This window comes from Panthera onca, chromosome A1, assembly GCF_046562875.1.
Source record: "Panthera onca isolate mPanOnc1 chromosome A1, mPanOnc1 haplotype 2, whole genome shotgun sequence".
Classification (NCBI taxonomy): domain Eukaryota; kingdom Metazoa; phylum Chordata; class Mammalia; order Carnivora; family Felidae; genus Panthera; species Panthera onca.
The window spans coordinates 57,342,584-57,353,139 of record NC_138339.1 but is presented as its reverse complement, the minus strand read 5'-3'; the positions used below and the strand labels follow the sequence as shown (position 1 = coordinate 57,353,139).

General features: G+C 35.5%; 1 long non-coding RNA gene across 2 annotated transcripts in view; it reads right to left on the bottom strand.

Annotated features, from left to right (window-relative positions):
- Positions 1-1,014: 1,014 nt before the first annotated feature.
- LOC144615049 (uncharacterized) overlaps positions 1,015-10,556 on the bottom strand; it is a 641,806-nt gene continuing 632,264 nt past the window's right edge. For both annotated transcript variants that reach the window (XR_013553410.2, XR_013553418.2), the window contains exon 5: positions 1,015-1,166. This is a non-coding gene — a long non-coding RNA (uncharacterized LOC144615049). The remainder of the gene's footprint in view (positions 1,167-10,556) is intronic.

The window sequence follows — 10,556 nt, the reverse complement described above, 5'->3', positions numbered from 1 at the left end:
ATTTAGTAACAATATATGTCTACATATGTATGTATAGATTACATGTTATGTGTGTATTTACACACATACATAGAGTTTTAGAGTAGGTCAAAGATTGAATCGGCATCTAGAATTTTTTACTTGATGAAGTATTTCTCTCTGACTACAGATAATGCTGGTGGAACTGAAGTTATCTCACCTCCCCTGTCAGTGGGTGGGCATATGAAATCAACCCTCACTGATCAGATCCTCTTTCCTTGAAGAGACCTTCCAATAGTTTCTGCTACCTAAATTTCAGAGCTTCTCTAGTTTCTGTCCTTTTGTGAGGCTTTATTGCTGAGCCATCCGTTTGATTCTGTGAGAAAGCCAATATGCTTTCAATTTATTCTTTTGTTTTTCTCCTTAGGTTAGTCAGTATTGGTCTCTGTTGCACGCAACCAGTGGCTTTTGATTTGTGATGTATGCACCTTCCCATGCTTCCTGAAACTTCCTATTTTAGAAAATTGGACACAGGATATGTATCTGCTCTTGCCCACACAAAAAGCAAGACCTCTTTGAATTTAATCTTTAAAACATCCTCACATTCAATTACATTAATAAAATACTCCTTTAAGAGCAATGAAAGAGATTTAATTATGTATTTTGTTTTATTTTTTATTTTCCTGCAGACTAAAAACTTAAAAATAACTTCATTGATTTTGAAACATTAATCTTCTCTCAGCAGATGGACAGAGCCCGACTAAATGCAAATAGGTTAGTTTCTGTATTTGGACATCAGTAGCAATATTTTTCCAAGTTTTAAATCATCCGCATAGCATGTTAAATTATAGTGCCTCTCTTTCTTCTCTGACAGATTCCAACCTTTTGATTCTCTGCCTTCTTTCTTTGCTACAGTAAATTGATCCTTTAAAACATCCAGGTGCAAATGAATTAATGGTCTTCTATTGTGAGCGAGAGTGATTGGAGTCCCTCCCCCCTCCTTTTCTACATTGAGGTCCTTTCCCCTTCTGAGAAACCCACATATCAATTAAACTCACCTGCTAATTAAAAGCTTGTTTGGAAAAATCCTTGCTAGTTAGAAGCAAAAGAAAGTGTAAAGGTGTCTAAAAATAGAGGCTTTGAATGTCAATTACTTCCTTCCTCCTCAGTTCCTGGTTCCTTGGGTTGAATTGAACGCTGATAAAGAGCTAGGAAAGGGGAAAAAAAAAAAGAAAAAAAATAGTAAGTATCTTTTTCACCTATATTTTCCTGGGAGTATATCATTGGCTTAGTAACTTCAGCTCTTTGTCAGCAACATCAAGATACACAGTTTTTATTCATGAGACAGAAACACCATTTCTCACTCCTTATACAGCCACACTGATTTCCTGTATAAAGGCAGTAGAAACCCCAGTTCTTACACAGTGACTGTCAACAATCCAGCCGGAGCTTTTGTGAGCTGAAATATCAGAGGAATGAAAGTGAATGTAGAAATGATGCCCTGTTCTCTTTCTTAATGACACATGCCTGCTCTTAGATCCTCAACCACTATTCACTCCTGCTTGCTTTTCCTGAGAAATGGGTCCTAAGGGCAGATTTATACCAATACTAGATTGTCTTTTCTTTCTTTTCTACCTCAGACTTAAAAGCTATGTTGCTCTAAAGTAACATGCTAAGAATCAAACTATACAAAATACAATTATAAAAATAGAACTTAGGAGACCGGGAAAATCACATGTATGAACAAAGCCCCCACCCCACCCCCTTTTTTTTTAATGTACCAGGCCATGAGAACAAATTAAATTATGATCTGCCTTAGAAAATGACAGCTAATTTATCAATTTATTCATTCACTTGACAGATTTTTGTTAAAAGTCCACTCTTTGGTAGTCATAGAGTTAGGAGGTGGAGTTAGAAATGTAATTAAGATCTAGTCCCAGCCCATGGGGAGTTTATAGTCTAGAAAAATAAACTGGGAGTAAATAGAAATTACAATAATATGTGATAAAACTGGCAATAGGAGAAACCTAGGCAGCTAACCCAATATGGAAGGTCAAACAAAGGCTTTTAGAAATGGTCAAAGTTAAGCTAAATCCCATAGGTTGAAAATAAATTACATAGGAAGGAGAATGAGAAGAGAGATAGACATTCCAATGTTGTTGAATGGGCAACATAAAATTGAATAGGACACTTTTGAGGAACTGTCCACAGTTCATAGAAAGTGAAGGGAAAGCCCAGAGAAAAATCAAAATGTGGTGGTATTTTAAACTGGCTTCTGTAATAATCAGAAACTTTTTTTAATAATAGGACTTTTTTTTTTAAATAATAGGATGTAGAGCTGGAAATAGGAAAGGACAAATTTCCTCCATGTTACTTCCTTTATGATGTGTGAAAACAAACTAGAACATGTTTAGGTGGCTATGAAATACATGTTTACAAAAAACATTGGGGGTTAACTGACTTCACATAATTTACATCCAAAATAGGTATAACCCATACAGATTTACATTCACAAGTCTAAGGTAGACTGCATGACACTAAATGAGGATAATATAGTGACTGATACAGCAAAGGCCTATAAAAACATAAAGCCTTCTTGGAAAAAAAAATGATTTCCCAATATGGTTATGTTCAAAAATAGGATATGGTTTTGAAAAAAAAAAAAAAAAAGATAACATTCACACAATGGCACACAATGGAAAACTGTGTATCAGTGAGATTAAAGCCAACATGATAATCTTTAATTCAGTTTAGTTAAGGATATTGAGTACCTACTATGTGTCAAGCATTTTTAATATGTTCAAGATCAATCATAATTGATGAATAATGCAGTCAAGTCCTGAAGCTTTATGACTAACAAGGAATATAGATTATTAAAAAGAACCATCAATATGTACTCAGTGTTACAAGTACTCAGGGTTCCTTCTGCTCTCTCATCCAAAATATAAGGCAATAAGATGTTCTCTTTTAAAAAAAATATTTATTTTGAGAGAGAGAGAGAGAGCTCAAGCAGGTCAGGGAGACAGGGAGAGAGAGAATCCCAAGCAGACTCCCTGCTGTCACCACAGAGCCCTATGCGGGGTTCCATCTCACAAATCTTAACATCATGACCTAAGCCAAAATCAAGAGTTGGATGCTTAACTGACTGAGCCACCCAGGCGCCCCAAGGCAAGAAACTTTTCTGATTCAGAGCTATATCCCTGATACCTAAAATAGTGCCTGCCACTGTGATTAAGTAAAATGTATAAACTGTAGCTCAATGAGTGGTCTCTGAATATGAGGGCTTAAGCTCTGGTTTCAATATAGCACTATGGCTAGAGACCCCTTAATCTTTTTCCATATATTATTTTTGTTGGAGGCAGACAGAAATGGAACTCCTAGCTATAAAATCCAAACTTCTTTGATAAATCATATAGCCCCAAATTAATCCTCCAAACTGTAAATCACCCTCCAATGATTTCTTATTGCAATAAAAGAAAATCTCAATTCTGACCGAGACCTACTTCATCTCAACATTCATCTGACATTTTCCATTCTATAGGCATACTGGCTTACTTTCTGTTCCTTAAACATACCACATGTGTTTTCATTTTATGGCTTCCACCCCCTTTTTCTCTGAGTGGAATGCTTTTGCCCCAGAACATTTTCATGGCTCACTCTTATAAAGTTCTCAGAATGAATGTCACATCTTCAATGAGGTCTTCTCTGACAACCCTTTTAAAATAGCCACATTCACCCATCAGTATCATTTTATCATGTCATCCTGCTTTATTGTCTTCATGGCAGTTCTTATTATTTGAAAATTTTTATATTGTGTGTGTTTCATCCCACCCTCTACAACAAGACTGTTAGCTCCATAAAGAGAAGAAAATTATATTATTTATCATTAAATGAGTGCCTTGTATACAGTAAGTATTCAGTAAATATTTGTTTATTACATATGTGCATAAATTATCCAATGATAAGCAGTTTAGGAAACTGTAAACATTGTTACCTCTAACAAAAATCCAGGGCACCAGCTCTATTACAACTTAACCAACTTTTAGTACTGTAGACCTAATTATAAGCCTACAATTCAGATCCATTCTTAAAAGTTACTTAAAAACTATAGAAACTTTTTGTCCCCACCCCCCAAAGAAAATGCTTACTTTTCTCATTTTTTTAATTTTTTAAATGTGTATTGATTTTTGAGACAGAGAGAGAGAGAGAGAGAGCAGGGGAGAGGCAGAGAGAGAGGGAGGCACAGAATTTGAAGCAGGCTCCAGGCTCCAAGCTGTCAGCATGGAGCTAGTCACGGGGCTCAAACTCATGAACCATGAGATCATGACATGAGCTGAGGTTGGGTGCTTGACCAAATGAGCCACCCAGGCATCCCAAAAATGCTTACTTTTAAGATGAATTTTATTCTGAAAAAAATGTTTTGGTGTGACAAGAAACCCAATGGGCATAAAGCTATGGAGGCTAAAAACTTCCACTGTAATCCCCTTCAAAGTTTTAAACTTCAAATATCTTTTCCTAATTGAACATAAAATACCTTTACTCATACTGGCTATTAAGAAAAATACAGCGTGAAGAATGTCATCCTGCAGGATCCTTGAATTACTCTCTTGTTTTTTTATAAGGACAAAAGCCTAGTTTGCGCCAGTGACTAGATCATTGTAGGAAAAACAATGCACAGAACACAGGAAAATATACGATTATTTTTGCTACATTAGCATTATGACCTGGGGCAAACAGTATCTGAAGTGGACAAAAAGAAAGACATCTAAGCCACTTCTCCAAAGTTTAATATCATATATTATTATGAGCAATACATTATGAGTGGCCATAATCTTTGTAAATGTAATTCACTTGAGCAGATTTTAGTTGGCTCTTCACTTCATTTCCGTGGAAAAGGTGAAATTTAAATTAGGGAGATAGTATAGGGTAGTAGTTAAAAATATGGGTACTGGAGGCAGAAACTCCTGGATTCACAAGTATATATGATCCTACTATATGTAAGATCTTGGGCCACTTTACTACATATTTGTGAATTATAGTTTCCTCATCTGTACAAGACAGATAGCAGTTCTTACTTTCCTGGAGTAGTGAGGTCAAATGGGATAATGCATGTGTTTAACATAGTGTCTGACTCATAGTGAAAACTCAATAAATGTTAGTTATTATTATTAGCCTCATTGTTTTAGGAAAAAAATTAAAAAGTGACATTGTAAAACGTGTGAAATTAACCCTTAAATGGAAACATTTTAATTGAATTTTGAAATTTAGATATTTGAAAACAAGGGATTTTTGTTATATTTTCCCTATGGTAATATTGCTTTAATTTTTAAAGCAACAACTTGTCTACTTCATGTCTCTGCTTTGATATTTGCCCATATTGCACAGTGATTTGCCTATGCTTCTTTAGTGCCATAGTAAAATGAGACTTCATTTTATTTTTCATTTCATGTGCAGAGGATATACTCCCAAAATTTCTCTAGTATTTCCATAGTGCCCTCTCGATCTTAAGTCTCTGTTAGAAGGTTCCCAACATGTTTTTACAGCTATTTATCAAGAGTTTAAGTAATTTTTGTTGATGTAATCATTCTTTTCAGTTAGCAATTTTTAACTTCACCTAGGTAGCATGCCAGCATGGTAACTTATACCTGGTGAGCAATGGCTATTTTACACCTTCAGAAAGCAATAGGTGAGGCATATTTAGTTACAAAACTTGCATATAATGTTGTTTTAATCCTATTTCCCCCCCTTTTTTTTCATTCATCTGGTGCAGTCCTAAAATGCCCACATCAGGATATATGCAGCACTTAACAACAATATTCAAAACTTCTTTTGTCTCTCACTAGGTTAATATTTTATTCTCTTTGAAACACAGAATCCACCTTTCTTCTCCTGGAGAGTAAGAATAGTTCTGTTTTTGCAGAAATCTGTACTGTCTTTTCACCCTTAAAGCCTATATAGTATATGGGGGTGGGGGGAAGGATGATTTTTATGTCATACAATACATTTTTTTAAATCCACAATCAGCTGGGTTTCTAGAGATCTGAATTATGTGCTAACTACTCTGGTTAATTAGAGTGCTATTTAATTTTTGTAATTCAGCCTGAGCCTGAATAGTGCAAAATCCATTTGACCTGTATCTTACAGTTATCCATTTGCCACAAATCTCAGACCTTTTTAATGATGAACTGCTCTGACTGGTAATCACCTTTGGGCCTCCTGTTCTTTCTCTTTACAAATTAAAAAGAAGCCTGAAAAAACATCCTGGTGCAAGGTGCACAGGCAATAAGGTGAGGTTACAAGAGTAGAAAACTAACAGCAATCCTGAATACTGATGACTAAAAAATGTACTGGAACCATCTCCAATCTTCTACTATTTGACAAAGAAGCACATTGAGCTAGATTAACAGGGGATGAACTGGAGAAGGAGTTGTGGGTCACACCCTAAATAGGATGTGCTTATGACAGAGAGAGGGTTGGATGATCAGATTGTAGTTTTAAAAGATCCTAGGTAGAGAATGAATTAGAAAGGGTGGCTGTCGGGGCGCCTGGGTGGCTCAGTCGGTTGGGCGGCCGACTTCGGCTCAGGTCATGATCTCGCAGTCCGTGAGTTCGAGCCCCGCGTCGGACTCTGTGCTGACAGCTCAGAGCCTGGAGGCTGCTTCAGATTCTGTGTCTCCCTCTCTCTGACCCTCCCCTGTTCATGCTCTGTCTCTCTCTGTCTCAAAAATAAATAAATGTTAAAAAAAAAATTAAAAAAAAAAAAAAAAAAAAAAGAAAGGGTGGCTGTTAAAATAATATAAATTATAAGCTAGTTTGTTGTATTCCAAACAAGAAAAGATAGTGAGTTGGATATAGAATGGTGGTATTAGAGACTCATTCAAACACTATTTATTGTGCAGCTACTATGTGTTAGGCCCTATTTTAGATGTTGGGAAAAACATTTTTATTTATATGTATGTATGTATGTATGTATGTATTTTTTTAAATTTACATCCAAGCTAGTTAGCACATAGTGCAATAATGATTTCAGAAGTAGAATTTAGTGATTCATCCCCTACATATAACACCCAGTGCTCATCCCAACAAGCGTCCTCCGTAATGCCCCTTGCTCATTTAGCCCATTCCTCACCCAAAACCCCTCCAGGAACTCTCAGTTTGTTCCCTGTATTCAAGAGCCTTTCATTTCCACCCCCCTCCCTTATTTTTGCTTCCCTTCCCTATGTTCATCTGTTTTGTATCTTAAATTCCACATATGAGTGAAGTCATATGATATTTGTCTTTCTCTGACTGATTAATTTTGCTTAGTATAACACACTCTGGTTCCATCTGCGTTGTGGCAAATGACAAGATTCCTTTTTTTTTGATTGCTGAGTAATATTCATATATATATATATATATATATATAATATATATACCACATAGTATATATATAATATATATATATATATATATATATACACACACACCACATAGTATATATATAATATTATATATATACTATGTGGTGTGTGTGTGTGTGTGTGTGTATATATATATATATTATATATATACACCACATAGTATATATATAATATATATATATACACATACACACACACACCATATATATATATATATATATATATATATATATATATATATGTATACATACTCTCTCTCTCTCTCTATATATATATATATATATATATACACACCACATATTCTTTATCCATTCAATAGTGCTGCTATAAACATTGGGGTGCATGTGCCCCTTCAAAACAGAATACCTGTATCTTTTGCATAAACACCTAGTAGTGCAATTGTTGGGTCATAGGATAGTTCTATTTTAAATTTTTTGAGGAACCTCCACATTGTTTTCCAGAGTGGCTGCACTAGTTTGCATTCCCACCAGCAATGCAAAAGGGGTCCTCTTTCTCTACATCCTCACCAACATCTGTTGTTGCCTGAGTTGTTAATTGTAGCCATTCTGACAGGTGTGAGGTGGTATCTCATTGTGGTTTTGATTTGTATTTCCCTGATGATGAGTGATGTTGAGCATTTTTTCATGTGTCTGTTAACCATCTGGATGTCTTCTTTGGAAAAGTGTCTATTCATGTCTTTTGCCCATTTCTTCACTGGATTATTTGTTTTTTTGTTGTTGAGTTTGTTAAGTTCTTTATAGATTCTGGATACTAACTCTTTATCTGGTATGTAATTTGAAAATACTTTCTCCCGTCCCATAGATTGCCTTCTAGTTTTGTTGTTTCCTTCACTGTGCAGAAGTTTTTTATCTTAAACAAATCCCAATAGTTCATTTTTGATTTGTTTCCCTTCCCTCTGGAGACATGTTGAGTAAGAAGTTGTTGTGGCCGAGGTCAAAGAGGTTTTTGCATGCTTTCTTCTCTAGGATTTTGATGGCTTCTTGTCTTATATTTAGGTCTTTCATCCATTTGGAGTTTATTTTTGAGTATGCTGTAAGAAAGTGGTCCAGGTTCATTCTTCCGCATGTCGCTGTCCTGTTTTCCCAGCACCATTTTTTTGAAGAGACTGTCTTTATTCCATTGGATATTCTTTCCTGCTTTGTCAAAGATTAGTTGGCCATACATTTGTGGATCCATTTCTGGGTTCTCTATTCTGTTCTACTGATCTATGTGTTTGCTTTTATGCCAGTACCATACTGTCTTGATGGTTATAGCTTTGTAATACATCTTGAAGTCGGGACTTGTGATGTCTCCAGCCTTGGTTTTCTTTTTCAGGATTGCTTTGGCTATTCATGGTCTTTTCTAGTTCCATACAAATTTTAGGATTGTGTTTTTTAGTTCTGTGAAGAATGCTGGTATTACTTTGATATGGATTGCATTGAATGTGTAGATTGCTTTGGGTAGTATTGACATTTTAACAATATTTGTTCTTCCTATCCAGGAGCATCGAATCTTCTTCCATTTTGTTGTGTCTTCTTTAACTTCTTTTATAAGCTTTCTTTAGTTTTTAGTGTATAGATTTTTAACCCCTTTGGTTAGGTTTATTCCTAAGTATTTTATGGTTTTTGATGCAATTGTAAATGGGATCAATTACTTGATTTCTCTTTCTGCTGCTTCATTATTGATGTATAGAAATGCAACCGATTTCTGTGCATTGATTTTATATCCTGCAACTCTGTTGAATTCATGGATCAGTTCTAGAAGTTTTTTGGTGGAATCTTTTGGGTTTTCCATTTAAAGTATCATGTCGTTTTCAAAGCGTGAAAGTTTGACTTCCTCCTTGCCAATTTGGGTGGCTTTTACTTCATTTTGTTGTATGATTGCTGAGGCTAGGACTTCTGATACTGTGTTGAATAATAGCTGTAAGAGTGGATATCCTTGTCATGTTCCTGACCTTAGTGGGGAAAGTTCTCAGTTTCCCCCATTGAGGATAATATTAGGGGTGGGTCTTTCATATATGGCTTTTATGATCATGAGGCATGATCCTTCTATCCCTACTTTCTGGAGGGTTTTATAAGAAAGGATGATGTATTGTGTCCATTCCTTTCTCTGCATCTATTGGAGGATCATGTGGTTCTTACTTTTTTTTTTATTAATGTGATGTATCACACTGATTGATTTGTCGATATTGAACCAGCCCTGTATCCCAGGTATAAATTCCACTTGATTGTGGCGAATAATTCTTTTAGTGTATTGTTGGAACTGGTTGGCTAGTATCTTGTTGAGAATTTTTGCATTCATATTCATCAGGGAAATTGGTCTTTAGTTCTCCTTTTTAGTGGGGTCTTTGTCTGGTTTGGAATCAAGGTAATGCTGGCCTCATAAAAGGAGTTTGGAAGTTTGGGAAAAGCATTTTAAATACAAATGACAAGATTCCTGCTCTAGTAAAGCTTACTTTCTTGTTGGAGGGAGCTGAGAGGGAGAATGAATAAATAAATAATAATGAAATTACTCTAGGGTGATGTGATTCAGGGGGAGTTGGAGAGGATTTCAGGAGGTTAGGAAAGAGGTGTTCTCTGAAGAGAGGACATCAAATCAAAGCAGTGACTGTTGAAAAAAAAAAAAAAGTCACAAAGCATAGTAAGCAGAACCAAGCTTTATATGTTCAAGGAAAAGAAAAAGTTGGTGTATCTGGAGCAGAGTAGGAGAGAGGAAAATGTGATCAATTCAGAGAAATAAGACTTTTTAAGTTGAGTAAGAGTTTAGATATTAAGCAAAGACTTTTATGAAAGAAAATAGCACAATTGAAATTGTATTTTTAACAGATAACTCTAGTTCCTGAGTAGGTCATGGATTATAGAGGTCAAAAAGAGACAAAGCTAGGTCAGTTCTTAAGTTTTTACCCCAGCACAAGTTACAGTGTTGGATCTAGGGTGAAAAGTAGAGATGGAGAGTAGAGGCAAAATTTGAGAGATTTTGGAGGTAATGTTGACAGCTCCTACTGATGAACTGAATACAGAGGTTTGACAAAAGAAACAAAATTAAGGAAAAATTCTATATTTTGGGCGCCAGTAATTAAGTGGATATGGTACCATTTATGAGATGTAGAAACTCATAGGAAAGCACGTTCAAAGGGGAAGATGTTCATGTTAACATGCCTATTACAACATCCATTGGGATATATCAGCTTGGAAGGTA